Source organism: Protopterus annectens, chromosome 5.part0 (assembly GCF_019279795.1).
Source record: "Protopterus annectens isolate FY-2018-M chromosome 5.part0, PAN1.0, whole genome shotgun sequence".
NCBI lineage: Eukaryota > Metazoa > Chordata > Ceratodontiformes > Protopteridae > Protopterus > Protopterus annectens.
The window spans coordinates 530,993,992-531,011,800 of NC_056735.1; the positions used below are offsets into that span (position 1 = coordinate 530,993,992).

The 17,809-nt window shown below is 42.4% G+C and overlaps 1 pseudogene; it reads right to left on the bottom strand.

Moving 5' to 3' along the window:
* Nucleotides 1–421: 421 nt before the first annotated feature.
* On the bottom strand, nucleotides 422–567 carry LOC122802972 (annotated as a pseudogene).
* Between the last annotated feature and the right edge of the window lie 17,242 nt (nucleotides 568–17,809).

Consider the following 17,809-nt stretch of genomic DNA (forward strand, 5'->3'; position numbering starts at 1 on the left):
AGCTGTACCCAGGATATGACACCGTCAATATGTTGCCACAGTGCCACACCCTTTGTAGGAAACAACAGCATACTAACATCCTCCTGACACACAGACACCTAAAACACAGAATACATTATGGAGACCACATTCAGTCACTGTTAATAACAGCAATAATGCATCATGGCTGGACAGCTACACACCCTGACATGTAAGCATGAAACATTCCAGCTGACAAGACTTTAAACAACATTACGTTGCTAGACTGTTGTATATACACCCTGTGCATCAGAACCATATTAGCATGTCCCTGCACTGATGACATGGATGACAGGGATGTGGTTCATAGTTCATAGATTAGTACTAGGCTAACTGCCCTTGCAAGCCATTTTAAGCTTAGCCAGTTATCCCCTGTGAGACTCAAACCCTGCACCTTGTTTTTATAAGGCAAATTCCTTAACCATTAGGCCACCCTCCCCAGAAATGGGGAAATCACAGGGATCAACCCAACCAAAATGTGCAATGGAAGAGCCTCACCCTGGGGAAACCACTTTCTTGATCATGGTATTCCCCCTGCCAGGTAAGTATACAGATATCATCATATGCACAGGGTGTCGTGTGGGTATGCCCGAGGCCTAGGCTAAGACATTTGGTTGACATCATGTGTGTGGGTTAGGGGGTTGTTCAATAAATGGCCTGTGCAGACGTGGTGTGTGTAGATATGGAGGTGCCCTAGCTCTGATGTTAATGTGTGTGTGTGTGTATGGATTCACACAATTCTGCCATGTGGCTGCCCTACACAGGTGTATGTTGGACAGCTGTGTACCATACGTAGTAGGGTTTACAGTTCACCGTGTCTGGCCATGGACACAGGAACTGCACCTGCCAGGGGTTTCATGGGCACCATCAGGCAGAATCCAAGTTATGGTACACTCCCCTGACAATGACATTTGTCTGCTGGATCTACATCTCTGTTGGGACTGGCTAGTATCATGTGCACATAGACTGCTGCATTGTGGTGTGGACAGCACCCCCCTGTTGTGATGGTGCTGGCACTGCCACTAAGGGAGCAGGAGTGAGATGTTGCATGTCCACATAGACCTCCACCTCCTGGTGTTGCTGACCTACATCCATGTGGCTGACTCCCTACTCCCAACACATGCTCTACCACAGACACCGCACAGTTGAGGATTCCCACCATCTCACCCAACCATCTAGCCATGACCCCTGCAATATAACGGTGGGCATCTGCATGATCACGGATGTAGTCACATACATCAGGAAGAGAAGCCCAATGGAGCCTCAGACCATCTCTGTTGTAATGTTTCATACATGCCTGTGCCTCAGTGATGGGCCAAAACATGCATCTGGTGACACCTGCTGTGGCACTTCTGCCAGGGGCATGATGGCCAGCAGCCCTCCTACGAGTACTCCTGTCCACCTGCCTGAGTGGAACCCCACCAGTCATCTGGCTATGGCTGCTGTGTACAGACACAGTTGCCATAGTCACCACATGCTCTTGTCTCTTCATACCACCTGCAAACTCTCCCTCATCTATGGCCAGTGTTGATGAGGTATGTGTGGGCATTGTGACTGTGTGCGGGTATGGGGTGGATAAAAGTGGGATGCCAACCAATGGCACAGATGCAGCCCCTGACAACCCTTGTGTGTGCCTCACTGTGCCTATCATCATTGTCAGAGTCTGTATGGATACTAACATCAGTTTGCCTGCAGGAGGGACTCTGACCCACCTTGTCACCTGTGAGGAGCATACAAGACATCTAAATTAAGACCTGTACATTATGGTTTACTTCTACACACACACACACACACACACACACACACACACACACACACACACACACACACACACACAATTACAGGTGATGTGGCACAAAGATATTACACAGACCTTTCATTACCCGGCAGTTGACATGCATGACATATGGCACTCAAAAGCATGCACTGCAGACATTTGTAATCCTCTTTACCAACAATATACATCTCTGTGATGCATGAGTTGTGTTAGTAGGTGATGCCCCTTCCCCTGGAACACACTCACCCATGTACACATTATTGCTGTGCACCTGTATGGCGCACTGGCATGTACTGTGAACCATACCTCACAAGTTTACAGACCATTGCTGAATGTGGAGATGTTTGGCAGTTATGTTTGTTCTGTTGCTCACAACCCCTATGTGTTTTTCTGACACATAACTGGGATGATATGAGGTCTGATGTCAATAATTAATGTCTCACCTTTGATTTGCAGATCTTATCATCATCAGTGCATGTATGTTTAATAAATTCCAGTAACACCAACAACCTTCACAACTTCATGTGGATATGAGTAGTGTACACTCCCTCTGTTGACATGCCAGCCTCTTCTATAATATGCAATGGGGCCACAATACTGCATCTGATAACATTGCACACATCTGATATGTGACATATGACCTATGTTATCCAATGCATTATCAAACAAATCTGTTCATCGTGGAGATGCTGCATGAGATGCATACAATATTTGGGTTGCATAAGTGTGCACACCCTTAAAACAATGGTTTGTTGAAGCACCTGTTAAGTGACCTACAGCAGTCACTATTCCTGGAAGGGCTATCCTAGCATGGCCCATCTTTACTTGTCATTATTTGGTCTGTCTGACCTACAAAGGTCATCATCTCTGCCAGATCGCAAGGTCAGCTCATGTGCATAGCCTTGGAGGTCACACAGTGGCTTCACTATTGCTGTAGAGTCTGGATTATGTCTGGCACAATTCATAACCTTGACTGTGTTCAGATACAGCCATTCTTAGCTAGCTTTGTATCTATGTTTCAGTTCACTGTTCTGTTTGAAGTTGACACCCCTCCCCATCCTCAGCCTTACTGCAGATGTCTGACAACTATGGGTCACACATGAGTGCCATTTTGCAGTGTTCCACATTCCACCCACTATGTCTACCTGCCTACTCCCAGCTAATGAACAGCAACCCTAAAGGTGTACACTGGCACCAGTAAGCTAAAAGTTGGGGATGGTGGCCCTGGGGTGGAGTGAGGTGTTGCTTGTGTACCACACATATCTTTATGAATGCTGTCTGTAGGTTTGAGCCTTGGTCTCATGACAACATTACACATTGCAAGACATGCCTTTGGGAGAATTGATGTTATGCTTATCCTACCTGTACAGATCCATGGATGACGTTTCATGTGGGACAAATCTTCCGTCTGATTACCCTAACCCATAGGCTACATTTATGCAGAATCCTGCCAATTCTCGACACAGGTACTAAACAGGCAGCACTTGCTAGACATGTCTGCAACTCCATCAGTGTTGCTGCATTTCTTTGGCCAGCCTCCATGACCTGTTTGCAACATGTTTTGCTATCTGTTTTAGATGGGTATCTGTTTATTTTCTACATCACTGTTGTCCCATATTTAATACACCTTTAGATCACTGTCTGCACTGTTTGCCATGGTATATGAAAAGGTGAGATAAGGTTACTTTTCCTACTCCTGACTCCTCCCTTTCAAATATGGGATCCATTTCATGCCTTGTAAGATGTGTGCAAGCCATGGCTGCCTTTGTTGTAGGCGACTGGGCAAATGTCATGGACATACATCTTGGACAGCAGACCATTACTTGATGTGACATTGTGGCCCTGTACTCGATGGCAGGTGTATACTTAAGAAGAGTGAATGCTGTCAGTACATGACAAGCTGCCTCCACAATATGTCATTTGGAGTTTGTGCACACATATGCTTCCAGTGTTTTGTAAGGTTTGTATACCCCATATTTGTTGTCCTAACATGGGATTCTATATTACACATTCATTGTTCATGTTAGGACAACATTACAGTTTGTAAAAGGTGTGGAATGTGTTAGTGTGGTCTGCCATTGTATATTTTAGGAATAGTTGCCATTGTAATAGTGGTGTATACACTGTTGTATTCACTGTATAAGAATAATGTTCATACATGTCTCTACTGTACACCATTTGTCCCACCATTTTGATTATCTCTGTCCACACATCTTGCACTGACTGGTTGTGAGGTATACTGCAGGAATTTTACATACCCTGCAGATATGCCACCGTGGTGACTACTGTGATGCAGTGCAGTTAACACCAACAACAATGAACATGTACAGCATGCATAATATGTAGGTGTGTTAAATGTGTGCATGGCAAACAGCATGGCCTTAACATGGCTAGTGTATTGGGAAACCTGAATAAAACAACATTATACTCACCAACTACAGGCTGCTGTCCCAGTTGTATACCAGAGGGACCTAAATAGTTGTGGGAGAGAAGTAATGTCATTAGGCACACCTGTGGCATTGCTACAGGCTGAAAGCGGCATTTCATCACATCAACAGTACAAACCACAATACTAAGGATTATGCACATCTGTGCTTTACTACACTCAGGCAACATACTATCTTATCTGACATATGTATGTAGATACTTTACAGATAAAGATGGATAAGCAACAGTGTTCTAGTGATGTGCACTGAGGGTTTACCTGCACAATCCTCATCCATTGTGTGAGTGGCACCCATCTCCACAATGCTGCCTTCCATGACATGGCTTGTCTGACTGGCAGGTGCCCCAAGACTGGCGGTGAGCTCCTTGGCATCTGTCAGTGGGGGCTGGATGGCTTGTCCCACACTTGTGGCTAGCCATTCCCCCCCAGTGGCAGCAACCCACTGATGGGCATGGTGGATGAGGTCAGTGTTACAATGCTGCACCTGATCATAATTTTGGCTGTGCAGGCTGACATCATTTACCCTGGGCAAAGTTGTTTCACAGGGCGGTACTCTCCTGCAAATCCTGGGCTCTGCATCTAAATAATATGTTCTGCAATAGGTCTGCAGCTATGTGTCCTTGTACAGCCACTATAGCAACCTATTATGGGCTTTGTGCATTGCTGCTGTCCACAAAGGGTGATTACTCTATCGTTGGAGTAGGCTGGGTGTACAGGTCAGGTACTGCTGATTCCATTTGGCTACAGTGGATATAAAGTGTACACTCCTTGTTAGAATGCTGGTATTTGTGCAATTGAAACATGACACCACAAATGCTTATTTCAACACAATCCCCACTTGTAATGTAACCTATAGCCTGCTTATTCCATTTGAAAACATGACAATCTGTTCTGAGAAAACATATGGGAAACAATGCTCATTACAGTAAAACAGCTGAATGTGTTTGCACACCCTTAAAATTATATGTTGTGTAAACACCTGCTGAGATGATTTCAACATCCATTTGTCTTGGTTTCTACTCTTAACATTATGACACATGTCCACTTGGCAATGGTTGCTCACCTTCCTTTAAATAGATGTGTTTCTTTTTCAATATGATTGTACAGCTTATGGGTCACATTTGAGGTGAGAAACATTTTGAAATGATGTTCTGTGGTCTCACTGGCATATAGCATACAAACCTGGCATTCCAACATGGGTGTATACACTTTTGATATCCAGTGTATATGGCTGTTGATATAGCTGTTAGTGGTAGGTATGGGCAGTGGCTCATAACACAGTTGTACACTTCTCTGATTACTATCTGATAATCATGCATATAATACCCATATCAGTGGCATGGCAATGCAACAATCAGGACAACATGTGTGACCCTGTACAGGCAAGATGTCAGTGTATAGAAAACACTGTTATATGCCCTTGTAAGACATTTTTTTGGGGAGATGTATTAGAATGTTTTTAACCTAGGCTGTTAGAACATGTGAGGGATATTACTAATAAGACACATTAAGGTATATGGCTGTATATTTTCATACATTTCAACATGGGAGCAGTGGTTGGTTAGAGCTTACAGTGTTGCACAAAGTTCTGTTTGTCAGTGTGATAGCACATTTTGAAGTGAAGTAGTATGTAAAGGATCCATTTACATTGTAACGTGTGATATGTTTCCCCCAGGGGGTTAACTGCAGAGTGTAATTGGAGGCTGTTGAACTAAATCTGTAAGTAAGTGTTGATTGCTTCTTGTCTTCAAGGCAAGTGTGGTTTTTACTGTTGTACTACTTGAAAGCTTTGGCCACGGCAACAATGTATCCTATATACATACATACATGTGTGTATATATATATATATATATATATATATATATATATATATATATATATATATGTGTGTGTGTGTGTGTGTGTGTGTGTGTGTGTGTGTGTGTGTGTGTGTGTGTGTGTGTGTCTATACTGAATTTGGACTAAAATTTGGACACTCAACATCACATAGCTACAATTTAGTATGTTCATCCTGTGCATTCGACCCATATTTGCATGTTCCTCTATCAATGGTTTGGATGGAAGGGATCTGGCACAGGTTTCATCATATGCACAGAGTGTTGTGTGGGTTTGCCAGAGGCCTAGGCTCTGCAATTTGGTTGACATTATGGGTGTGTGTTTGGGGTGTGGAAATTATATGGCCTATGCATGTTTGTTGCATGTGTGTGGAGATGACCTCTTTCCTGATTGTGATATTTGTGTGTGTGTGTGTGTGTGTGTGTGTGTGTGTGTGTGTGTGTGTATGTGTGCATGTGTGTGTGTCTGCCTGCACACAGTCACACCATGTGGCTACCCTACACTGATATTTTGTGGACAGCTGTGGGCCATACATGGCAGGGTGTACAGTTCACCATCTCCAGCCATGGACATGGGAACTGGACCTGCCACACTGGACCACCACCAGGCCCAAGGCCAGAGGCAGTATTACTCCCTGATGGTGACTGATGTCTGCTGGAACCGTGACTCTGTTGGGACCGGCCAGGACCATGTGCCCATGGCCTGCTATGTCATGGTGTGGAGAGCACACAACCCTCAGTACTGCCAGTGTCACTGCCACTATGGGAGCATGATGGTGCATGGCCACTTGGAACCCCAGCTGATTGTGGTGCTGAGCTAAATCCACAGAGCTACCACCTCTCCCCTGCCAAATGTTCAAGCACAGATATTCCACAGCTGATGAGTGGCCCAATCTCACCCAACAATCTATCCATGATCTCATTGCCCTCACGCCTAGCTGCAACAAGGTCCTGGAGACAGCCATGAGCACCAGGGAGATGTTCTGCCACAACCCTGTGCAGTTGTCTGGTGTTATGTTCATTATGCGCCTGCATCCATTACAGCCTGAAACATGCCCCTGGTAACTACCACATTGGCACTTGCTACATGTGCTGGACAGGCATCAATTCTCCTTCGACCACCCCTGCCCATCTGCCTGTGTGTGACCTCACCAGCAGTCTGGCTATGGCTAGTGGCTGGCTGCTCAATTGCCAAAGTCTCCACACTTGCATGTGCTGTGCCCGCACCTAGCTGTCCACTTGTGGCCAGTGTTGAAGGGGAATGTGTGGGCATTGTGACAGTGTGCGGGGATAGGGTTGACAAAGGTGGAGTGCCAACCGGTGACACAGCTGCAGCCCATGACAACCCCACCTGTGCCCCACTATGGTTGTCATCATGGTCAGAGTTGCCAAACAAGCTAACATCACTTGTATAGTGGGAGGGACTGAGACCACCATGCCCACCTGTGAAGAAAAGACAAGATATGTACATTACTAACATCATTATATGATTTGCTATCATATGCACACACTCACACACACACACACACACACACACACACACACACACACTTACACACACAAGGTGTTACACAGGCACTATACAGACCTCACATTAGGCAGAGGGTGACAGACCACAACAGACACACTCTAGACAGGCCCTCAGCATCATGTAGTGCATACCTTTCAGCTTAGCTTTACTACTGCTTTACACCACTGGGATGTGTGAGTGTCTTTAGTAGGTGTTGAGTCTTCACCTAGAACACACTACACCCATGTAGACATCAGTGCTGTTCACCTGTATAGCACTGTGGCAAAACCTAGGGGGACATTACTACAAACTGTACAGAGTTTTCTTAACTATTTCGATATGTGGGTCATACTGCACATACCTCATATGTTGGTCTGTTACACTACTGATTTGACCAGTGGAATGGTGACCCTACTTTTAATGTCATACTGTGATTTCCAGTTCTCATAACCTGCAATACTTGTATGTGAAAACAAGGGCATTTCCTCAGGCAACTTCATAAACTTACAGTGGCTATAGTAAGTGTACACACCCCTCTTAACATGCAAGGGATTTTTGACATATCACATGAGACAACATTAATATTGCCATGAAATTTACACCATTTCATATGACATGTAAACTGTGCACTCTGAATGAGAAACATACACATCAGATAGGGGTGGCATATCGTACATGTCAGTATTACAATAGCTGGCTTGCAGAAGGTGCATACCTGTAAACCAATACTTCAGTAAAGCACCTTTTGCTCTCATTACAGCATTAAGTCATCTTGGGGAGATGTTTCTCAGCATGGCACATCTCGACATGGCAATGTTTGCAAACTCTCCCTTGCCAAACACCTCCAAATCTGTCCAATTGCAAGGCCATCCCCTGTGCACAGCACTTATCAGGTCACCACACAGACTTTGTTTTTTATGTAGATGTGGCCTTCAGGCTTGGCCACACAGGACTGTTGATTGTGTTCTTGTGAATCCATCCTTCTGTTCATTTGGATGTAGGGTGTCACCCATTGTTGTATGCAATGTTGGGATACCTCCCCATCCACAACTGTGTGGCAGACACCAGACAGATCATAGCCACAAGGGACTGGTGTTTGGAAGTGGTCATAATACAATCCAAATTGGCTCCAGCTCCAGTTCAAGCTGGTGGACAGCAAACCCAAAGCAGGACACTGCCATCACCCTGCTTCACTGTGTGGGTAGTGCTGTTCTGCTGTTGTGCAGTGCTGTTACTGTGCCAAACTAACATGACCAAATTGTAGACAAAGAGAGTTGAACCCTGGTCTCATAACACCTTCACACATTTCCACACATGCGTTTTGAAAAGCTGTTGTATTGTTGTTCAGACGTTACCCAGAAATGGATGTTGTGTGTTGTGAGGAACAGCTGCCATTGTCAAAATACACACTATACCCAAGACATGTGGAGTCCATGGAAGATTGTTGTCATATGTACTACACACCCAATACTTGCCAGAGATGTCTGATACTCCTTCACTGTTGCTGTATATCTCCTGGCAGCCTCCATGGATAATTCTGAGATGATTTTCTCAACATATCTGTAGGAATATCCACATCTTTAAAATGTCACATTTGCATCATCTCTTGTACACCTTTCAATGACTATCTGCACTGTGTTCCATAGCATATGCAGTTCTGTGCATATGTGTCCATAATGTTCAATTCCTTTGCAGCATGTTAGGCTGTATGCAAACCATGGCCATTGCTGTAGCAGGCAACTGTGGGTCTGTGTTACATTTATCTTGGTATATGAGCTGTCTGTTATTTGCAGGTACTCTAGGAGTTTGTGATTGATGGCAGGTGTGTACCTAATTTGATTGACTGCTGTGGTTGTATCACACACTGATATACCCAGGTATGAGCTTCCTACTGTCCACACATATGCATCTAGCTTCTTGGACTGTTAACACTCCACATACATGTTCCCCTAACAGAGTTGTATGTTTCATATTTGCATTGTACAAATTATAGGCCACAATACAGGTTGCATGGCTTTGGTCTTGTGTATTGTGCTCACATTTTCATATATCAAAAATATCTGACATTGAGACGTGTGTACACCTTTTATATGCACTGTATCACAGTACTGTATACAACATGTCCCTACTATTGGCACTGTGTTTCCACATTTTGGCAATCATTATCCAGATGTCCTGCAATAACAGGTTTGTGGGTTATGATACTGATATGTGACATCTCATGCAAATAGCCCCCTAAGATATAATGCAGTGAACCCTACCACAGGTGATCTTGCAGATACATGCAATTTGCTGACTATAATAGTGCATGGCCACATGCATGACCTTAAAATGCCTGGGGTACTGGTAAGCCACAACATGAGGATCTCATACTTACCAGTCTCAGGCTGCTGTGCATCATGTTGACAGGAGGTACCTAGGTATTGTGAGGCAGAGGTATTGTCAGCAGCTTCACAAGAGTAATTGGTCCAGGAGAAATGCTACATGTCTGCACAGGTACAGTATACACTATGATATTACACTATTTGCTATTCTTCACCTGAAATGGGCACATATGTGCATTACTAAACCCCACCCAGTACTCTATTTTGCAATGACATATGCATCTAAAGACTGTTAGTACACAGTTGGAATGTGATCTAAGTACACTAATGTGGACTTTTGCCTTACCTGGATGCTCCTTGTCGGTTTCCTGGGTGGTACCCACCTCCAAGACAGTGGTTTATGAGACATGGCAGTGGTATTTTTAACTGGATTGTTTACTGTAATCTGGGAAAGTAAGAGGATGTTTGAGATGTTGGTGAATATGTATGGGTACTGCTTATCTGAACAAGGGTGGTGTGCAGAGGTATAGTAACAAGTGAAGGATAACATTGATCGATCACAGGATGAGGTAATGGTAAAGGGTGGTGGCAGCTAGGTTAAAAACATGGTGATGATTGATGACCTGCAGTATACTTTCATGCCAGGTAAGAGCAGTACAGATGCAAACTCCTTCTACTTTATGCACTTACACACTGGTGTCTGTTTCTCAGTGCTGTTACATCCCTGGAGTGCCTGGTATATTTGCAGTTACATGTGTATTCCCCCATAGCAAGATTGCTTTTTTGTTGTGTCAGTCTGCCTGTAGTTTGGATATTGCTTGGTGACATGGCTAGTAGCTCAGTGTATTTTACCTAATTTAATGTTATGTCCAGATATTTAGCAAATGTAAGTATTGCCTGGCCCCCATAAGCATTGTGTATTTCTGACATATCAGTGGGAGGATGTGAAGATTTACGTGACTAACTACTGGGAGGGCACTAGGCTTTGGACTTGTGCTATTCCACTCAACAATAGATGTTGGAAAAGACAGAAGGGTGCTACTGAATCACACGGTGCAACAGCTAAACACACCAGTTCAGATAGATATGTCCCATTTTTTATACCCCCCTTGTCAGGCTTGGTTATGCTTTCTTGAAGTAAGCTGTTCTGAGCATACCTGTCAACCAGCCAGATTATTCCAGTCTGTCTACATTTATTGCCCATATTTCTAGTTTGTTGCACATTATCATTTTATTTCTTCCTGTGGTAAATCACTGAGGTTCAAAACTGACATCCTTTTGAACATGTATGCTGGCACACACGCTGTTCTTGTAGCAACATTCTACATTTATACCTGCAGGACGTACAATGTGTCCCTAGTGTTAGTCCATTGCCCCCCCCCCCCATTTGCAGCTTTTGTCTAGATCTGTTGCACTTAGGGGTGGGGAAGTATGGTTCTGGGTATGACTCCAGTATATGTTATTTCAGCTAGAGCGTCTTCTGCGTGGAGACATGCGTGAATGGGCGTACCTTTGTTGAAGGTTGTGCCTCAGGCCTGGCAAGCCGGTACGTAAAAATCAACTGCCAATCATTAGCGGACCAGAGTTCCGCTGTGGCATCCCCTAACCGGGAAAAGCTGAAAGACACAAACACACATATATATATATATATATATATATATATATATATATATATTTGTATGTATGTATCAGTATATATATATATATATATATTTGCTTATATATATATGTATATGTATATATACCTAGATATATATTTATATATATGTATTTATATATATATATATGTATATATATATATATATATATATATATATATATATATATATATGTGTATGTTATTTTTTTTGATATCTGCACATATATATTATTTTATGATATATATGTACATATTCTATATGTCTAATTTTGTATGTACAGCTACATATATCTGATGTATACACTTTTCCTTTGTATCTATCACCATACACATCATTATTTGTATATTAATATATTATAAACATGACTGGTTCCACAGTATTCTATACCTGTCTTGAATGATATATTTAAAAAAAAACATTCAGTAGTACAGCTCAGATGGAGTAGTGGTACATTGCTCTGATTATGGTGTACAGGGTCCTGGCCTCAAGACTGAGAAGAGCTATTTTTTTTGCTGGACAAAACAGTGGCTTATGGTGACAGGGTGATTAAAGCAGTTTTAAGCAGTTGTAAGTGGGTTTGTGAGGGTTTGTGTGGAGCTACGCAGTCATATAACATGGTTAAACAAATATTTGCTTAATCTGTGTAGCCTTAGCTTAGCACCATGCAAACACATGCAAACCCACTTACTGCTGCTTAAAACAGCTTACTCCTGCTTACCCTGTGCTAATTTCTTTAAAAGAAAAGAAAAAAAAAAGGGGTGACAGGAAAGTGGTGAAAAAGGGGGCACACAGAGGGAAAGACAATAGGGAAATAGGTAGGGATGTGCAGGATGGGTGTAGGGAAGGTCCATAGCTGTCTATTTCTTCTACAGCAACAGCTGTGCATATATATTGAATTTGGAGGTATATTTGGACATTCAAACCCCTGAGAGAGGGATGAGGACAACAATAATGTGTTGTGAAGCCAATTAGACCAGATTAAATGTGTCCAGTGGACACATGTGCGAAAAAGACAGAAAGCCAAACAGGGCAGCTAAAATCCCAACTGAAGTTGCAGAATGCTTATTCAAGCCACAAAATCAACCCAGGAGAAGTCCAAGTGCAAAATAGGTCAGTTAAAATCCTCACTTAAGTAGAAGAATGCTTATTCAAGCCAAATAATCGATCCAGAAATAGTCCAAGTACAAAACACAGTTTTATTAAATCCACATAAAACAGATACGCGCTTTTGTCCCAGAACACTAGAACTTCATCAGATACAATAAAATTGTACATGTGCAAAATGGAGAGTTATGTATGGGGCAAACATTTTTTTGGGGTACAGATTGCCCTTTTTTAAGGTAAGAGTGGGGTGTTGGGGAAGGATAGTAGGTATATTTGGGGAGGTAGGTTGGGTGGGAAGATAGACAAGACAGACAAGACAGCATACAGGGGTAGTATATGACACGTGGGGGGAAAACACCTTGGACGGGAGGGGTGTTTGGAAATCGGAAGTCCATGAGCCCCCAAATGGTGACAGTGGGACTGAGGTCCCCACACATGGGCAGTCACCACTGCATCTTCACTGCCATGAAAGTGGCTGTGCTGGGGGATTTGCAGAATGGGCAGGCTGACCTTCTAATTGCGCCACACAGCCCTCAAGCTGGCATAGCAGATCTCCCAATTCTCTGCGAAGCTCGCTACGCACCAGACCCTGGACCTGGCTTCAGGTGACAGTATCCTTTCTGAGCCTGCACCCAGTGGGAGACGAGCCCCATCCCCTGAGGTGGTTCCACCTGAAGGTTTTGCAGGACCAGCAGATAAGGAGGTCCTGGTGTGGGTCCCAGACATTCTGGGGTACAGTGCCACAGCCAGATGAGGTGGGAGAGGTGAGTCCACTGGGACCGGCCTTCCCAAATGTGCCATGGTGTTGCAGTTTTAGAACATATGTGGGTTAGTAATAGTCAACACAATCCAGGATTAGTTATAACAGCATGCATAGATATTCCCATTAACACAAAACATCAGATTTGCAACAGTTGCATAGCAAACAGAACATATGCATATATGGAACCACATTGGCCATTACAATGACATGCAGGCTACATTGATAGCAACAAACCACCAATGATAGTATTTCAACATGGAACATTAATAGAAACACATTTCAATTTTTGTTAAACAATAGGGCACATGTCCCAACAGTATGTTTCAAGTAAAACATACCTATTGATTTGTGTGTTTAGATTATTGTTGCAGATATGGTGGGGGGGGGGAGATGTCAAATAACAACTTGCATATGCTTGCAGTACTCACAGCTTTAATAATCATTGCTCTAAACATTACTGTACAGGTATTATTATAATAACCTATGGCCTTGGTTTGGGCAGCGGTATTTATTTATTCAAATTTGTTGACTGGGAGTGTCCGACTGGACGTAGTTCCATTTTCAGTGGAGGCTCGGGGACAAAAGCTCCACTGTTAAAATAAACAGACAGTAGTTACATTGGATTACATAGTGATTAACAATTTAACATAGCAATTACTTACAACATATTTACAGATGAAGAACATAGTACATCAGTAGACAACTAGAATCATTATCTGTGAAGTACATAACAGACATTAACAAATGTTACAATGAGAAGTTCCTGCTGTATAATAAGTACTAGGCTTATGAGCATCTGAGCTTGCTATAATCAAGGTAGTTAGTGGAGTGGAAAGAAAGGTAGTGGTTGGATGAGGTGGATGATATTAGAGTGGAAGTTGCAAGGGCATAGCCAGCATGTTTTTAGGTGCGCTTTTAGTAAAGTTTTGAAGTGGATGCATGATGGTATGGAGGTAATTGTGGGTGGGAGTGAGTTCCATAATTTGGCTATGGCGCAAGAGAATAGTGCTTCACCAGCAGAGTTATTGGCTTTAGTGATCTGCAAGTGATTTTTGTTGCTGGATCTTAGTGGTCTGGTGGTGCGATAGGGTTGGAGTAGATTCTGGAGAGATGGGACATTTAGTGGATGGTTTACTAGTTTGTGTGCGAGTGAGAGTTGATACCACTAAAGGAGGTGAGGGAGTTCAAGCCAGCCAAGTTCAGCAAGTGAGAGATAGTGGTGACTATGGTAGGATGCCCCTACACAGTGTATAATTCAACCTTCTTATAGCTACTTTATACTTCTCTTACCTGGAAGGCCTGTAGGGAGAATGGTTGTTAACACTGCCTGACTATTTCTACACATATTCAGAAAATCCTAGTTGAAATTATGCATACAGCTTACTACCACTCCTGGGATTTGAACCATGGCTGTGTCTGCTAAAGATACAACAATTTGTGTTTCATCAGAGTGAACTATTGAGAAACTGCTTTTTCTTTTTTTGAATGTTTTCTGTCTAATTCTCTCTTGGTTGTACAATCTGACTGTGTAATTACAGCATTCTTATACAGACATTCCTAGACATATTTGTTATGTAGCACAGTGTGGGAAACAGTGGTTAACACAACATTACTATTCAGATATCAGATCTTGGTGAATGCAACAATTCAAGCCATACAATACCAGAGTAAACACAACCAGTCCAGGATTTATATCTTTATTGCCAGGCAGTTGCAGTTTTATTTAAATATGACCTAAATGGGACTATTACTGTCATATTGTCTGGTTTATTCAGTACAAACCATACACATTTTTTATACTGCCAGGTAACATTCTACTCCTTTATATTTATTTGGTATGACTATTACAAGCAGGATTGCTACTCACCAGCCTTGTGGTGCAGCCTTTGCAACCTACTGGCATGGGCTTCGGGGTTCGCAGCCTGCTCAGCTGGAGCTGTAATGAAAATAGAGAAACATTTAGGCATATCTATCCATAACAAACACAGGCTGGACTTTGGTAAACAGTTATTGTTATGAATACTTACACACTGCTGGGACATCACCCCTCTGTCTTGCTTCTTGGACCCACTGTTCCAAGAGCTCCTTCTTCCTCCATTTCGAGTCGGCATAGTGGTGCCGGACCTGTGCACCAGTTCAAGGGATACCATTGGCACTGATGAGATCACGGCAAGACTTTCTCAGGGTTCTGCTTTGTATTGGCAACCCTGGTACTGGTCCTGCAGCAGTCTCACATCATGTTTTTTATCAGGAGTCCTACCATGACCTTGGACTTCTGTATGCCCCAGCACTGTGCCCGGAAGTGCATGCCCTCTCCAACAGCTGCCATACTGCCTACAGTGGAGAGCTACAACCAGTTATGAGTTGTATTCCTGCCTGCAAGGTTTAAATATAGCCAATTTCCACCCTTTTCCATGACTAGATGGTTTTGAATATGCTGAGCTAAGCTAAGCTACGGGCAAACCTGCTTAGCTAATGTTGGCAGTGCTTAAAGGGCAGGTTCAGCACTGCTTACCAATGGGCAAATCCACTTAGCTGGGCTACTTATTGCTTAGTATTCATATTTGCACAATGCTTACACCCAGTCAGCATAGCTGTACAATGCTTAGCATTGCTTATGTTTTATTTTATTGGACTACTACCTGTATGGGATTGATTCATCATTCATTACATATTATAAATGTGTTTACCCTACCTGACATCCCCAATGTGCTTTCATTGCATTTATTCTTGTGTGGCTATACTGTATGGGGCACTTGTGGTTATATGGAGGTTTCACTACTTTATTGCACTGACACCTCACATCTGGCCCTAATACACTACTCTGGTTGAGAAATCTAAATTCATTCCTACATAAATATACACATAAATTAAAATTGTAATGATTACACATACAAAATGGAAATGGCTTTGGTGAGGCTTGAACCATGAAAGACTACATATAAGGTATACGCTCTAACTGCTACACTATTGCACTAATGCTAATGTGGATGTCTATTGCTATTTAACTTATTGTGCCATTTCAGCTGGGTTAAGCACAGCTAAGCAACGGGCACACTTCTGCAGCTACACTTAAACTTTATTGCACATTTTAAAAAAAATATATTTGTTGAGTTTTTAACTTCTCACCCTTCAGAATATCCATGCTAATGCTAATGCTAAATCTGTTATTCTATTAACTTTCTTGGTTTGTAGGGACAATTGTCCCTTATGGCTTTGTCCAGATTTCTTACCCTGATGGGTTGGGAGGTGTGTGTTTGATTCTTCATACCCTTCCAAAAATTCATGCTAATGCTAAAACTGTTATTCGATCAACTTTCTCGGCTTGTAGGGACCATACCTCTCAACTGTACAGATTTTTGCAGAATGTTCTGATTTTTGCCTCATGTTTTTGGCCTGTTTTTAATAAAATTGTGGTTTTCTAGAAAATTACTGGCAAATCATTAAAGATTCGAGTTAGAAAATAATGACAGACATTTGAGTTTCAGACTTCATACCCTTCAGGAAATTCATGCTAATACAAAGCCTATTATTCTATCAACTTTCTAAGTCTGTAATAGCAATAGTTAAAAACTACCCCTTTTTTGGGCATTTGTCCCACTTTTATTTATGGCTTTGTCCAGATTTCTTACCCTGACGGGTTGGAGGTGTAATGAGCGATCTCACTCTATTTAAATTGCCATATGGCAATTCTGGTGTGCAGGGGGCATGTGCATTGTGAGATCACTGCTCTCAGACACACCCCCTGCACTTGTACACAGAACTGTGTTCGTTTTACAGCACAGCAGCATGCCTTCATCAATATGCATGGCACGCTGCTGTGCTGTACGGGAACGGTCCTATTCCTGCATGAAAGTTTGCTGAATCCCTGGGAGGAACCAATTTATAGCAATGCAGTCTGAATGTTTGCAGCACTGTTAAGGCTGACTGTTTTTCTTAGACTGAACATCCAAATGTATGTCTGCTGTTATGCATATTATGCAAAGGATATGATTTGTTGTTTTTTATTGTGCATTTTAAATCGTTTATTCTAAAGAGGTTCTTTTTTAATTTTCAATACAACCTGTTTTATTTAATGGCATTGACTTGAACAACTAACTGTCATTGCCTTGAAAACAAGATACAGCCAAAAATTTTAGAAGGATGTGTTCCAATAAAATCTTTTAAAATATAGAGAAAACTCATACCTGCCATGCATGTCTTAAACATAACGTGTTTACAAAGGGACAGCAAATGCTGTCTCCACAAACTGTTTTATAATAATAATATACATATTTACTGCAATAAGTAGGTGTTCCTTTTTACCAGGCTGTCTCTGTGTATTGAAACACCAATTTTAAACTCTTACTGTTCAGTTTCCTTATTAATGAAGCCAGTTTTCTAAAGCTATTT